The sequence below is a fragment of the Dromaius novaehollandiae genome, chromosome 16 (assembly GCF_036370855.1).
Source record: "Dromaius novaehollandiae isolate bDroNov1 chromosome 16, bDroNov1.hap1, whole genome shotgun sequence".
In the NCBI taxonomy this organism is placed as follows: Eukaryota; Metazoa; Chordata; class Aves; order Casuariiformes; family Dromaiidae; genus Dromaius; species Dromaius novaehollandiae.
Window position 1 is genome coordinate 2226653 of NC_088113.1, and position 16588 is coordinate 2243240.

Sequence of the window (16588 nt, forward strand, 5' to 3'; positions counted from 1 at the left end):
TCACGTGTGACACAGTCCTCAAGAGCTATTGAACTTGAACAGGAGGTGGAGAGAGAATGGCTGGCCGAGAGGGCATATGGTGGCTGTGTCCAAGGCACCTGCTGCTGGGAAGGGGCTTGTGGCTGAGGACAGAGAGTAGAGGGCAATGTTTGTTTTGGTTTGGGCAGTCAGGTGCAGTGGCTGAGTGCCGAAATTTCTCTCTCTTCTCCTGGACCATATCTGTAACTGCTTATTCCAGCTTAATTTAGCAGCCACATGGAAACATTTGCCCAAATTTCTTTAGTGCCTGATGCTTCTGTTGACTGTCTGGGACTGGAAGCAGCATGGTATGCCCAGTATGTGGGCTGAGCAGGTTGCTGAAATGGTTAGGCATTGGGCCATTCATCCTCCCAGCGCCAAAGTCCCCATATGAATGCAGCCCTCAGGACCTGCCAAACCATCCTCTACTTCCATGCCGATGCATCTGTATACCTTCAGAAATCTGAACCTGGCATTTGTGCCTGAGTCACAGAGGGGTCAGCCAGAGGGATGGGGCCAGTCAGAAAATTGCTCTGGAATTCTCTTTTAGATACACTGAAATATGCATTATAAAAGATTTTGAAGGACTCTAACTTCTCAGGGGAGGAGGAATTGTAATACACAATTGATCACAGTCTTCACTGTTTCCTTCAGAGTTCTGGAAGAGTCAAGATCTGACTGTACCACGAAGCACCTTTGAGAGAGTTCAAGTCTCCCTTGCCTAAAGAGTAGAGATTAATAACAAAAATATGGCTGATATACAGATATTATGAATGGAAATACATGTGGGGAAGCATTGGAAAGAAGAACAGAACAAGGGCTTAAAAGCATGGCCTGTATTGACAATGAAAGACACCATTCCCAGACCTCAGCATAGGTGACTCGGCAGCAAAAGAACTTCCTAGAATTAGGTTGATAGCAATGAGGTTGCAGCATGACACATACACCATTCCGTTTCTTGTTAGCCCATCAGGAAAACAGACTGTAGACATATACTTCAAATCTATTTTCCAAAGAAGGAAAAACATACTGCAGGCAGCAACATGGCCTAAAATTTCTGGAAGCTGAAGTCAGCAAGGTTCTGAGGCAAAGGACAATATTGTAGCAGCTAATGATTGGTAAAGGGTTTGAAAGTTACAGAAGTTATGAAAGTTTGTTGTTGCCAATCAAGAGGAACTCCAGAGACTTAGTAAGGTCTTGACAACCAGTGCTCTTTGTCCTTTGTGACACATGGGAGTAATCCTGGTCCAACCACATGGACACATACACCTCAGTGCTTGTGACCATGTGAGTATGAGTGCATAAAACCAACTTGCTGAGAGGTTTTCTTACCAAGTATCACCTTTCATTTCTGTAAGATCACTCATTGAGTTTTATTATGCTATTTTTTTCTACAAAAGAAGGACCGTCATGACCAGGAAAGACTTCTTGTTTGTGGTGTTATACTCATGTGGCTTCAGTGAGAGAATAACAAGGCACTTGACATCTTCCAGTTACAGAATAACTTTGGAGAATCTGTTTCCTCATTTAATTTTTTCTATCCCAAAGGGGATTCAGAAAACTGGCCATCTTGCATATTTTTAGATCTGACCTGATTTGTTCTAAAGAAGAACTGTGTTTGAATTCTATGGTGCCGCTGAAGTTGGATTCATTAGTCAGTTTTCACCTAGATTTTTCAGAAAGTTTCTATTGTATTTGAAGGAATTACCATCCCTCAGTCTCAGGGGAGAAAGAAACAAAGGACTGTATGTTCCCCTTTTGATTCAAAAGCAAAGAGTGACAGAGAGGAATAAAAACAAAGAGTAGGTCCAGGAAATTCTTCAGTAGCATGTTAATAGATCTGCATCAAAACTAATGTGCAGTGAACCACAGGGAGCCTGGCTGGGGAAGAACAGGAGAGTTATGACTGCCAGACCTTTTCTGGAAAAAAATTTGCCTGGTCATGTGCTTCTGTAGGGAATGCAAGCGAATATGTGGTTGTCAGTGACATCTTCCAGGGCAATGATTTTGAAGGTATTTAGGTCCTTACTGCCAGATAATTACACACCTGAATACCTTTGGCGTCTTCTTCTCATTGCCTTCTTTCCCTTCCATGTCTGGACAACCCCTGATGTTGATCTTAGTCCACACCTATGAATAAAAAGTGAATAAAAAGGTTAGAAAATAAGCCCTACTCAGCCCATTTTAATTTTACAGTGTCCTTAGTTCCTTTTGCTCTTATATAGGCCAGCACCTCCATTTCACTCATCAGAATCCTGGCCTGGCATCTTCTTCCAATAATACATTGCTTTCCTGCTGCAAACTTGCAGGTAGTCTGTGGGCCAGGAACAGCATCTTATCTGTGTGTGCAGGTTATACCAAGGGACCCTGCATCCCCCCCTCCCTCCCAGTTGCCTCACACAGGCTGATTCCACCATTGGGACTCCCCCTGCCCTGGTAGCTCCTGTTCTTCTCATTTTCCCCTTCCTCTTCCTTGATTTGTGCAGGGGATTATCTGAGCGTGTAGGCTATCCAATGAGTTATTGTCCAAGTGCCAGTACTTCTGTAAAGGTGCAGGTTATAACCCTCTAGATATACTCATGAAAACATAAGTCTTCATACTACATCAGAGAGACTTGCTGTCTCTCAAATTAAGCTAGCCTGAAATCCTGCTTTCTATGGCTTAACACCCCCACATTCCCACTTCCCTAGGGGAAGACTCACAGGCAGGTTCTCAAACATATTCAATGAACAACTGAATGTATGTGCAAGCATATTTTCAGCTCTGAATCATAAGAAGTCCAAAGTGAAAAAAATGAAAACATCTCACCCCCTCTCTGTAATTAAAAAGATAAGTAAAAGTCCCTGGTGAAGGATTATATAGGGCACTAAAGAGTTGCTTTACTCCAGTTACCATTGTCATAAATACTTTCTATTTCATCACAACTGAAATTTTTATCATGATTATTTAATGATGATATTTTAACAAGATTCAGTAACTAGCAGTTTTTAGAAAACTGGCTAAGAATTTTGCCAAAATCCTTTCATGATTAAAACAGAAGTGTCTGCAGTATAACTTCACCTACGTCAACAATGAAATACTTTAGTGCTATATTGTATCATTGCATAATAGGTATCTTAAGTAATGCAAGTGACACTATATCACATAAGAATGTCTTTAATGGCAAATACTATGTATTTTTATAAAATATTTAAAGGCACTAAAAATTCTGTGTTTTAAATCCTGGATCTGGTAAGTGGCTGTCTCGAATTAAATTTTGAAAGCTGTGTTCAGTGTATCACCTGGGTACATTCAGTGAGTTCTTAGCATCCATGGCCAGGGTGAGATGTGTCTGACTCACCAGAGTACCCAGGTGTGCGCCCCAAGCATCCTACCTTCCCCTGCTCTGTGAAGCTTCCACCATTCTGCTTCATCTCCCCTCCCAAATCTTCTTATTTTGTGGATAAAGGCAACTCCAAGAGGGAAAGCAGCACATTCCTAGAACAAATAAGCAACACATTAGCTAGTGTGGGAGCACTGGGGAGTGATAATGCATAGTCCTTCTCTGCCTCAGTTTACACACTTGAGAAATTGAGCTATTTATCACGTAAGAAAGTGGTGATGGTCAATGCAATTTTTGGTGCTCTGGTGAAAGATGGAGGTAATGAAAATTTGTGATTTAAGATGGGGAACTTCACCACTTGTAGATTTTTCTTGGATTTGAAATGCATTAAAATTATCTTTCCTTCAAAAAGGCTGGAATGAAACCTGGTTCTTTTACTTTGGTTCCCTTGGCATCTTAAGGCAGTTTGTGAGAGGAGCTGCTTTCCTCCCCAGCTGAGCAGCCGTGTCTCTGATATGTCTAAACTGGGAGAGCTGACAAATTCTGGGCAGGAAGAAGTTGTCCAGAGTTCCACAGGAGAGACTGATTTGGGTCCCCTTGGATGTCCCAAAGCCCTGCAGGGAACTGCACTATCCAGGTGAAAACAGATGGAGTTAGCTCAAAACCTTCAGCTGTCTATAGCTGTCCATTCTTCAAAGCAAATACTCTACTGATTTCCCTGTAACCAGCCTGAATAGTAAAGCCCTTCACCTAAGTCCTGCAAAGATTAGTGCTTCTGAGGGGTGAGGAGCATCCTCAGTCTTCCCTGCAGGCCATGCAAAGGAAGCAGATGTGAGCACTGGGAACATCTCGGTCTTTGGGAGCTAAACTTGTGTCTGAGCCCATGCACCCATTCAGAGGAAGCTCTCCAAGGGACTCTACCCCGGCTAGCCACGTTCCTTTTCATGAAATTTGTGAGTTATTTCTAAAACCCAGGAGAAACTAGAATCCAGTTTGCCTCCCCTGGGACTCCAGGACAAAGGCTCTGATTTAAGGACCTCCTAAGCCCAGACCACACAGAGCCACATTTTCAGACACTGCACCACTGCTCCTTTCAGAGCCTTTTGCACTTGTCTTAATGCAAGGGACCATATTCCAATGGCAGCAGTGCCATAATGTTTAATTTCAACATTTTGTATATGAAACAGATGCATTTTGCAGCTTAAAATAGATACTCAAGGAAGGAGCCCTTCAGATTTTAAAAGCCAACAGCAAATCTTCCTTCTCCTTCCCCAGGAAGTGTGTCCTTAGGGTGAAGCCTGTTCTCGCAGGTTTCTGCCATACCAACAACTTTCAGAGCTGCTAGGATTGTACCAGTGCTACACTGTCACCCCAGAAATGTCTCCTCTCTGTTACATGTGGGCTGTGAGTCTGTTCCCTGCGCCAAGTGAGTCTCGTGTACTTCGCAGGAGTCCCCAGTAGTGCATGCCTTGGGCTCGCTCCATCTCTTGCTCTTGCTGCCCATCCAGCCCCATCCCTTGCACCCTTCTCCCAGCTGAGCATGTCCCTTCTCCCAGCAAGGTCCCCTGGTGTGGCATTCAGCAGCCTGGACAGGGCACTCAGGCAAGCTTCCACTCTTTTTAGAAAGAGTGTATAGTGCCTACAGAGCAAAATGTGAACAAACAAGAAGGATATGCCCTTGTCACAGCAGATAATTTCAAAGACTTCTTGTTTAGTTCTGATTTGGAATGAAGCCAAATTTGAGGATGTTGAAATCCCCCGTGAATTTGATCCCCCATCCTCTGCGTAGCCCTGAGGCTGGCACAACAGGAAAAAAGGCAAAAGAATTTTAAAATGCAGTCGGTCATCCCTTGCATTAAGCTGCTTTTGCTCCCTGCTTCTTTCCCTTGCATCTGCAAGGGTTTCCCCCAGGTTTCACAGGACAAATAAGAAATTAATTTATAACTTCTAAAATCTAGCAGGACTTGCTTCCCCTGCTTTTCAGACCAAGGGACTTAAGACCTATTCTTTTTTCTCTGGCTCTTGCCTTTTCTGTGTCCTTTCTAACTGGTTACTAAAATTCCTCAAGGAAGCCAGATGCATGGGGCTAAATGAAAAAGGAGACACTACCCATGTCTTCGGTGGAGCTGTAACAGCTGTGAATTTGGCTACTTCTGTTACTGCAACCAAGGCCTTGACTTTCACTGAAACACAGACATATTTGTGCTTGGTATTATAATGTAGAATTATAATTTTTATGCATTTATGTTAATAATGTTATTTTTATGAATCTCAATTATATCGGACTCCACAGTGTTGCCTCCTGCAAGTGCTTCTGGCAAGACACAGTCATGGTTCTGAAGGGACAGACAGGCAGTGGCAGAGAGAAAGGACAGTATGAAAAATAAATGGAAAAACAAAAGGAAGGGCAGAAGATGTGATGGGCAAGTGGAAGCTGCATGAAAGATGCTGCTCAGTGTTTGGTAGCAGACAGAAAACCAAGGTGTAAAGACAGTCTAGGCAAAGGCTTATCAAAAGGCTTCATTAACCCAAGGTCATGGGTGTTTCTCTCCTAGTCCTGGTTTGTTGAGTGCTTCCCTGGAAAACTGTGGGCCACAGGCACCAGCTTGCTCAGATTTTGAAAGAGCAGCCTTCACTATGGGAGCAAGGAAAAAACATCAGAGAGTCAGCCTAGGTGCGCGTGGCTTTGGGTATAGCTTTAGTAGCAGATTTTTTGCAAACTCAGCTCATGAGGGACTAAACCAAGTGAAGGGTTGACCATGCAAGCAGCCGAGAGGATGCTATTGCCAGATGGTGCTGGGAGAAGGACTGTGCAGTAATGCCCAGCACAGGGACAGTGACAAGAGCAGAGGCGCAGGCTCATCGGGGACAGTGGTGTCAGCCATGGCAGCATAATTAGCCATGTCCTGTGGGTTCATTCCCAGCTATGCAGGGAGCCCAGTCTGGGAAATGGGGACACATCTCTTGCACTGGGTTCCTGTTCACTGAGGCCCCTTCTTCCCTGCTGTTCTTAGCCAGGCCACCTATTTACCTGAAATGCAGGAGAAACAAAAGGGCTCAGTCCGGAGGGAAAGGAGAGAGGAGGGAATATTAAAAGAAAAACACAGACACATGTCTAGAGAAGAGAACTAGGGTAGTCCATCATGCTGGAGTAGAAGGGTAGAGGAGGAGGAACACGTAGACAGAATATAGATAGAGATTAAACTTCAGCTAGCTTAACTGGCCAAAAGGCCAAGAAGTTAGTAAATAAAATCCTTCTCAGTCAGGCTGAAGCCAGGACTGGCCTCTGTGCAATTTGTCTGGCATTATTTTATGATTATGAATCAGAGTAATGAAAGTAACAGCTCTTTGGTGCTGACAAATAACAAAGCAGCACACACACAGAACCTAAATTAAAGCAAATGCATCCTTGGAGGGCCATGATAGACTCTGGCTTATCACACATGCTGGCATGTATTTCCAGGAACAAGAGCTGCTGTTTGCTCTCAAACAGGGACATGGAGCAGCAACATTTCACTCCAGAAGGGAAGTGGAAAAGAAACTATCAAATGCTGATGAGCTCCTGCTGTCATGTCCCTGTTACAGCTGATTCAAAGCTCCATGGAAACTTCCCACTGTGAGCCTGGTGGACACCCTCACTTCTTCTGTCACCACAAGTAGATGGAGATATATGCCTGCTACAAAAGTGTTTCCTAATTTCCCCTATCACCCTTGGGAAAAGCATTTGCTCACTGCTCACGCTGATGGCTTCGCAGCATGAGGGGCACACAGGCAGGGGAATCCAGGCTGCCCCACAGCCTTCACTGCTGGCCCCAAAGGAACCACAGCAGAAGACACCCACCCAAATGGGATGTTGCACAGTGACACTGCAAGGTCTGTGCGGCAGATGCTGAAGCCTGTAAGAAGGCAGCATGCAGACCAGGAACTGAGGAGGTGCTGTTAGCAAGCCCAGTAAGCAAACAGGCAGTGCACATCCTTACATGCTATAGTAACTATCCGTCTCAAGTGCAGATGAGCTCTGACACCCTGAGTGCAGTATGAGCACCAAGGGGCTGCCCTGGAGCCACACTAGCTCCCCAGGCTGCCTGGAAGTAGCTGTTGCCTTAACCAAAGCAGTTCTGGTAGCTGCAGCCCACTGCCAGCCTGTGTCCAAGGGGTCCCTGGGAAGGCAGAGAACCTCTGAGAAGGGCAGCAGGTGGGCTGGATTGTCCTGATGGGCGGATGGTTGAGTACCCTGGGTTTAAGCCATGCAGCACTAGTGCCGACAGCTTATTCATAACTTGGCACACTTATGCAAATGCCTTAGAGCACAGAAATTTTTTATTTTTATATATATGTCAATTCCTCAACCACAAATACTGTTAAGTTGTCGAGCCATTCTGAGTCCAGATTTTTGGAAGTTATTAAAAATTAAAATTCAAGGTTGAAGGCCATATTCACAGCAATGTATGTATAAGAAATCTGAGTTTTAGTGTGTTCCAGAGCTGCTGACCACCAATGTTTAGTGTGAAAATGATACAAAGAGAGGGCATACCCAAAGGTACTTGTGTTGCTTTCTCAGTTTTACATGATGACATTTTTGAAGTACCTGAATTTTCTCTCAGAATTTTCTGACTTGTAAAATTGGGTTAAATTCTGCACTTTAAAGTGTGCAGCCCCTGCACAATATCTGTACACCTGCTACTCAGTAGTGAAAGAGAGCTGGCTTTTGCACTGCAAGCATTTGTATTTTGCCTTTTGCATACAATTCCCCCCTCCCCCCTCCGCTCCTCCCTACTACATATCTTGAAATATGGAGAAAAAGAGTGTCCAGTCTGATAAATAGAGTGTATTTCACTTGCCAGCCAAAGATCTGGCTGTGCTCTCTTTAAGCCCGCCTGCTCTGGCACCCACCCTGGGGAGTCTGTGGCACAAGGGAGTGCGTCGGGGTGAGGAGCCCAGGTGTTTGCAGATGGTCCTGTGTACTTTTGGCACTCATGAAGCAGCCCGGGCTGACACAGCTACATTACTGCTGGGATCTAAGCTCTGCACAAAGGCAACTTGTGAACAGCTGAGTGAACTGCAGTCAATTCTCTGGATGACTGTGTAGGCATATGCTGTGTCATGATGCATGCATACAAGGGGGTGAATTAAGGTTGCGTAGGGTTGTATGGGAGTGCATACACATCCATATGTGCCCAGCGGTGCAATCTAAAGGCTATACAAGCATGAGATTGGAGAGCTGAGCTTTTAACAGCAGTCATGAAGGGGTTTGAGTGCTGGAATAAATTACTGGGAGGTGGATTAGGAAGCAGAGACCAGGTGATCCAGTCTGCATCATAATCATGATATGTAAATTGTAGCAGCTTGCGCTTTTCTTATTGATGTATTTATTTTGATTACACTAAAGAGACTGAGAAAAAAAAGGCTTCACCATCACATATAATCAGTGCAGTCAAAGTGAGCCAACAACAGCAGTAACAAACCATGGCTTTTGTCCATAGAAAGCACAGCCTATGCTCGCCGCTTAACTCAGTGATGCGCCATCCAGTTCCTGCATGTTCCCTTGCCATCCCTTGTGAAGACACTACTCCAGATCGCTGTGCCTTATAAGCTTGCCAGGATTTACCACAGGGCTGTACAACTTCAGAACAACTGGTCTGAAACTTTTCTTATGGAATCACCTTTACATGGGTGTATTCTGTATTCGTGATCACTCTAACTCATAATATAAACCGATATGTACTACAAAGTCAAGTGTTGCTGATGCCTTACAGCTGTCCTATTGGTATTCTGGCGATGCATCATCCCTGTTTTTTCTATTTATAATTTAACCAATGCCACAGGGTTATTTTCATCAAATGTAAAAAAAGGACACTTATAAAAATGCATAGGTTTTAAATTGTTCAGCAGTTGGAGTAGTTATAAGAACTAGCCCAGGGAATAAATGGCTGCTTCTCACATTAAGCACGTAGGCCATTTCCATACAGGCTGAAAACCAAATGGAATTCATTTCTGTTCCCATAGCATGCAACTGTTTCTCTTCTGCTACTTCAAGCTTCAGTGTCTCTCTTAATGCTTTATTATCACTGTTAAAACTCTGTAGTTTAGAATGTATTCTGAGTAAATCTGTCATGTTACATTTAAGCACCAATTGGTTATGTTTTAATGGCATTAATCTTTACCTTCTTGCTATGTCTAAGCCAATATAATGAAAGGAGGTAGGCATCTCTTCCTTACCCATTGAATCCTGTAAAACAAAAATGCATTTCCAGTTTCCCCAGGTAAAATTGGTTTGCCTGCTACTTCTGAATTCCTTTATCCCACCAGCAAGCCTGACCCTACTCAGCCCTCCCAGAGGCATGGAAAACACTCGGTGACATGCGCCCTGGTAGCTGACAGCAGCAGAAGCATTGTCTGGCCGTGTTTCATGCCCTCACTGCCATCTATGTCGGTAACAGAGCTTAATGCTAAACCCAGGCTTGTGTCAAGGAGCCTGGCTGGATGCGCAGGCTTGCAGCATGCAGGAGATGGTGGCTCTGACAAATAAAGTGGGCCCGCGCAGGACCATGGGGGTCTCCAGGCCAAGGGCCATCTCTGCCAGGTTACTGTTGTTGGTGGAGACCAGGACTTGGACCAAGGCACCTTGGTGGTGTATGTTGTATGATACAGGGTGAAGACAAGCTCTCACCAAGTTTCATCTTGCTCATGGAGCAATTAGTAGGGCTGATCCTGACTGCAGCTTATCATCATGGCTTTAAAATCCATCAATAGTAACAATCACTACTGAGTTTTCCTTGGGAATTTCACTTTAAAAATAGCCACACAGTCCACATGCTCTCAGGATAGAACTCCTTAAAATATGGTCTGCGGCAGCTCACGCGATAGAAAGGACAATATAATAGAATACTTTTACAGAAAATGTTAATGAGCTCCAAATTGTGTCAAGGAAACGAATGGTTGTCCCCTAGGTAGTACTGGTTGTATTGGTTAACTTTCTTCTTGCCTTAGCTCTTGTTCTGGAGTGCTACAAAAAGAGGGGAAAAGAGAAGGAGAACAAGTAAGGAAGTGCAGTGCATGATAAACAAGTTGATTCTTAACTCCAACATAAAATTTACGGGCTTAGAACGCACATTAAATATAGCAGATTATAAAATGAGAACATGACGTATAGACACAGTAAAATAGAATGGAGAACACAGGAAATATCTGCTCAATAAAACATTTTGTTGCTCAAATATGTTTTGTTAAATAAAAACCAATCCCTTGTCATTCCAGGTTTCTGGCATTCAAAGGCAGTTTCCAAAAGCCTCTTGCTGATGTGTAGATCATCAGGAGCAAAAGCCTGCCAACACGTTCAGTGTCAGCCTCTGATCTGCAGACACTGCACTCAGAGGCTTAGAAGTAGGCCTCCCCTTTCACAGTAGGGAGTGAATCAAACCCTAATGATGTACAAAGTTGGGCCATTTTTTCCAGTAAACTGACTATGCTTTTCAGAAACTTGGGATTGATGTTCCTTGGAAATGGGCTTTGATTAATATTGGTCTTAAACCTGATGTAAGATATCTGGTTGCTCAATATTTAAGTGTCAGTTTTCTGCAGATGCACTGACAGACATGTGAAGGACCTGATTTTTCCCATTTCTATATGTAGTTATTTGCCTTGTTTACATGATAGTGATGGCACCTATAAATTCAGTGCAACTGTTAATGTTTTAATGTTGGTTGTGCCTGTACAGACAGAGAGGATAACTTCTCTTATTGGGTGGATTCCTGCATTTTTCGCCGAGACAGCAATAAATTCAGTTTCCACAGCACTGAAAATCCCAGCTGCCTGGAAGGCAGATGTCAGGCCCCACTGTCAGGGGATTACCTTAGACACTGTGAGATTTCTAACTAAAACCTTTTTTATTCTAGGTTCTCTTTATCCACTTTTGTGACAGTGAAAGCTACAAACCCACCCCTCTAAAATGCAGTTTTTTAAGAAGTGAAACACCAAGAAAGAAATTATATATAAACTTACAAAAAGGAAGGAGTATTCAGTGAGGGAGTAAGGATAGCTTTAGTCTCACAGCAGTATTATGGGAGACTGTGATACCTATGTGGCAACACCTCTGTGTAAGCCATGTGAAAATGATACCAAAGAATAGTTAATAGGACTGCTCTTATATCATCTGGGTCATAGGCCAAGTTTTGGAGGAGGATGAAGATGGATCTTGTTTGGCATAGGCACCATACATAATTCCACATACGAACTTTGCAGAGAGCCATAATTCTAAAGCCCTATCTATACTGAATATTGCAAAAGCAGCTTTGTCAATAAGCTGACTCAAAATTCCCATCTCTAAACATATGAAGATCTTGAAATATCACAGTACATGTGGATCTGTATTGAAAATTGTGCCAATCTTTTAAGTGAATTGATTTATTTAACTCATTTCTGGAAAGGGGATGAAATGTTGCTTATCTGCCTTTACCCTCCCAAATTAGATTTGGGGTCTACTTCAGTCATCTGACTTCTCTGTAGAGCCAGTGGATAGAGAGAGGCTGGCACCTCCAGAGCACAATCCATGGGATTCTAAGATTGAGATTCGAGTTACCCTCCAGTGGTGCATGTTTTTCTGCTCTCTCACTCTCCTTTGGCTACAGAAGAAACTTCATTACTATGGCCTGCTGATAACCTATGGCCATTTCCTAAACAGGCAGGGAAAAGAAGTTGGGAAAAGCCAACCTATTGTCAGTAGGCTGATTAAACTGGCCATGTGGTGTCTGCATTTACCTTGACAATGTTTAGAGGTCTACAGATCTGAAGGGATTCAAAGCCATGGCTCTAAACTGTTGATATTCAGGTGAAAGAGGACAGGGTAGATCAGTTAGTACCCTTCAGACTGCAGTCATTCATTCCCCCTTGTCTAGGAAGTGGCATATTAACAATGTCTTCTTATAATTTACTAATGCATCCCTTTTTTTTTCTCATGAAGAGAATAAAAAATGGTAAAATAACTTTGAAAGCCAGATTATTCCTGTGCTTTAACACCTTCCAACAGATGTTGTTCTTACCCAAAGCAGAGTTCCTTGAATTATTAATGGTTTCCAACAGCTCAGGTTGAAATAATTTAGCATTTGAAAGAGAAAAGTCACTCTCATTATTCAAAGTGCAGAAAAATTTTGGTTATTAAAAATATTCTCCTTAAAGAAAAAAATCTGTACAATTTGTATCTTTTTCTCCAGATGCCAGCAGGAACACCAGCTCCAGCAAAACCTTTGTGCTTGCTGAAGGTTAATTGATAAAATACAAAGGAAGAAAGAAGTCTTCTTATTCCCTTTAAATTTGAGAAGCTCTTACCTGATCTTTTGGTAGCTTTAATTTTACCAGATTTATAGTCTCTGCAGTTGGAGGCTATTAAATTCATTCTGAGACTTAAGCTGGCCTCATTAGTCATTGCAACCAAACTTCACAGTGATACTGAGTACCAGCAGCCTGTATGACACTTCACCTCCCCATGAAAGGTTGCTGGTAGATTGCAGCCTGCCACTAACATCAGTGAGAGCCACTGCTACTCTAGCTCTTACAGGCAAGGGCTAGAGTTCATGTTTCTGTCTTCAAATCTGATGATGAGTTTGGGAAGAGGATTGGAACATGATGTTAGAGCCTTTCTGCTCACAAAGCCAGCAATGATTTCTGGAAAAATAGAACAGGTCAGTCCTTTCTGAGCTGTTTGCAACTCTTCCTTACGGCAGAGCACCTGAGCTGGTCAGACAGAAAGAGACACTGTGAAGAGCCCTAGACCAGCTGGGACCAGAGCTGGGACCAGAGACTTGAAAAGCAGGACCAGTTTTTCAAAAAAACTTATGTCCCCTGCAAAACCAGCCTAATTGAGGAGGTAGGCTGGTGTTTGCAAGCAATTATGAAAAGCTGGTCAAAATATGGGCTACTCCTGAGATTTTTGAGGGGGTTGTATCTGCTCAGCCTTGATCATATGTGGGACTGACTTTGCCTTTCCAGCATGGATTTCTAACATAGGATCCAATGGGATTCCAGGGGCACATGTACAGTAATCGTGGCTGGGTGTAGCTGCCAGTCTGCAGAAGACAGAGCATAACCTGACAGTGCGCTTTGAAATGCTTCAGTCCTGTGTCCTCCACAGTCTCTTTAGCTCATTGAATCATATTTTTATCAAATTCTGGTGGTACATCAAAAGTGAGGGGAATAAAATATTTATTATTGTGATTATCAGCTACTGTAAACAGCATTATGCTCCTGTCCTTGGTTTGCTTATCAATGTTTCTCTGTCAAGAGCAGTCTCTGTGGTGGGAACAAAGTGCACATACACTGCATGCAAACACCAAGAGGCAAGGGCAGGGGAAGCTGGGAGAGCAGTGCTGCTGAAGAAAGGGAACTGCTGATGCCTAGTCCTTGAACAGACCAGTATGTCTTCATGGAGTAATACAAATCTGCTCATCTTTTTATCCCAGAGACAACACCAGTGCCTGGAAGTGAGATGTTGAAGCCAATATATGCAATGGCAGTATGTCAAGCCCTCTCCTACCTTCCAGCATAGGGTCTGCTGTTACCGCCTTCAAAGCCTCTTGAAGCTAAGCTCTTCTCTGGACGCAGAAGAAAGGCAGCACTTCAGGGCACAGCTGGTTCTGCCCGGTCGCCTGCTACCCCATGCACCAAGAAGGCTGTTGCGATGATGCTGAAAGACTCCTGCTAAGCTCCTGAGCTATCTCACTGTCTGTGAGATGACTGCAAAGTGATGACAGCAGAGCCCTACCACGGCTACATTGAACGGCTGGTGAATACTGACAAGCTTAGTTTGCTCTGCTATTGGCATCCAGTGGCATCCAAGGAACATTACTTTAGGCTTGATTTGTAAATGTCTGAATTTTGGTACAAGTCCTGCCTTGTGGACTCCCCAGAAGGACTCAGGCTCAGACACTGTGGTCCTTTACCTCCTGCTGCTGTAACTGTGAGAAGCTGGAACAGAGTGTCTGACTAGGTATCATCTCTAAAAAAAAAAAATCTCACCAAAAAGCATCTTCAGATGCCTATATACCTGCACCCATCTGCCCTTCACTTTTCTCCAGCCACCTTTGCCCATCCCTTTTCTCCATAAAGTTTCCTGGGAAGAGAAAACATCTTACTTTGTGCATGGCATGGTGGGATCTGATCACACATGATGCTAAAATAATAGCAATAATCATAATCATACTTGCCAATTACAATCCATACTCTCCATGCAACTACAATCTATGCATCCTCTGCTTATCTTTTACAGAACTTCTAAGAGTGAAGGAGAGAAGGCGGAATGTGTTTAAAGATTATATGACATACTGTACATGTTTTCCCCATTTGGTTTTGCTTTTCCCATTATCAACCTGCTCACTGCAGTGGCAGTTTTGGGGTCACAAGCTGTGCTGTTACATCCTGCTTATCTGAGGGCAGGATGTGGCATTGAGGACAGGAGGACACTAATACTGTCCAAACCCTTACAGGTTTACAAAAACCCAGGTGCAGAACTGGGTCATTTGGCTTCTGACTCACCTTCCTATGCCCTTGGGCAGGTCTTACTCAGGACAGACTACATAGACAAAAAGCCTTCAGCATAATGTTTGGGATGCAAGGCTGCCACCTGGACAGACCCTTCAGACCTTCCCTTTCCCTATCTCAGATATTTGAGTCTTGATGACTTTAGGGTTTCTCTGCCTCCACTCCTGGAGAAGTAGTGTCTGAGATTTCGGGGAAAGACAAGAGACTTAAGGGAATGGTAAGCACCTCCTGCTGTCCATGCCTCGCCCTGGCGTCAGCCAGAGAGACAGCCAGGCTTTAACATCCACCAGCCAGTCTTCCCAACAGGAGGGCTGACTGTTGCCTTCAACGGCAGCATCAGGAGCTCCCTGCCAGCTTTCCTCCTGCCTCTGGCTAAACACCAAGGCCCATGGCCCTGGTGGCGAAGACTTGCACTGAACAGCACTGGTTTGTGGGAACCCACAGGCAGGGAGTGTGCAAGATAGATAGGGAGAGATGGACATACATGTCTGCCTGGCTCCACGATGTTGCTGTTTCCCATTTCAGGCTTCTGGTATGCAGTGGGGAAAGGACACATTACTCCCTAGGCCAGCCCAAACTTTTGAAGCTGCCTCTATAAAAACTGGGTTCTCTGCACTCTGTTTCTGAACATATCTCAGGAAAGGATGCTGGTTTGACATACGGCTATATAAGCTGGAGAGCAAGAGACAGAAGGAAACAAATCATAAATATTCAGAGCTTCTCTTGCACTGTCTGCCTAGATAAACAGCCACTTGCAGAAGCAGAGAAGACTAGATGTGTGACTTGGCTATCTGTCTGTGCGGGGCTGTATATGTGCACTGCTAGAATTTAACTGTGCATGAGTAAAAAAGAAAGTAAGTGTGTGTGCGTGTGTGTGTGCGCGTGCGCTTGCGTGGGTGTGTGTATAAAAGCACACCACATGCATTGATATACACACACTTATATATTGATCTTCTCCTGAAGATCTCATAAGCACTATTTCAAATGAATAACTTTGAGTTGCACATGAATTTCTGATGACTCTTCAGAATTATGACCCAATTTATGCTTTCTGTAATGATCAGCACAATAAGGCAGTAAAGCTGTCCTTGCTGAGTATACCGAATTTATATTTTATCACTGCAATATAATCAATACAATAAGAAACCAATACATGCACATAGGCATTGCGTAGGCTGAAGAACTTTATGAGTTAGTGTTGTCTTCTCACAGTGCTTGCAGAGACAGAGTCCCTTTTCTCAAGCTTACCTTGATTCTAAAGGAAGTTTATGTATGTATTACCAATTCCTACTGCTGTTATATGATAAATATACCTTCCATTGCTGCTAAGATCTCAGCCAACATGCTTTAAAGTAGTAAGAAAGCATTTTCGTTACTTGTCTTTTTTATAACTGAAGCAAAAACGTTGAGTAAATAAAATGGAGTTTTTTTCTCTCCCAAAGAAATGTAAAATACAATGTTTTACTGCTTTTCACCCTGTTTATTTAACAGTTCTTTGCATGCACTGCAAAGGGAGCTCTGAAATGGCTAATAGTGCTTTGTATTGCTTCAGCTGGTGTCAACAAAAGAGCTCAAAATGCTTTAAAAACATTCATTATTTGACTCACAAGACTCTGCAAAATATGCTTATAAACATGATATATATACACACATACACACTTACATTTGTGTGTACATGTACACACACATATATTTCTGTTACCAGATGAGAAAGC

The 16588-nt window shown here is 43.4% G+C and overlaps 1 long non-coding RNA gene across 2 annotated transcripts in view; it reads left to right on the top strand.

Moving 5' to 3' along the window:
• Positions 1 to 16588, top strand: part of LOC112990726 (uncharacterized) — a 164406-nt gene that overhangs the window by 126684 nt on the left and 21134 nt on the right. Inside the window, exon 7 of one of the 2 annotated variants that reach the window (XR_010391834.1) lies at positions 13796 to 14322. This is a non-coding gene — a long non-coding RNA (uncharacterized LOC112990726). Of the gene's footprint in view, positions 1 to 13795; positions 16346 to 16588 lie in introns of those variants that run through there. The other variant, XR_010391833.1, reaches the window with a different exon arrangement.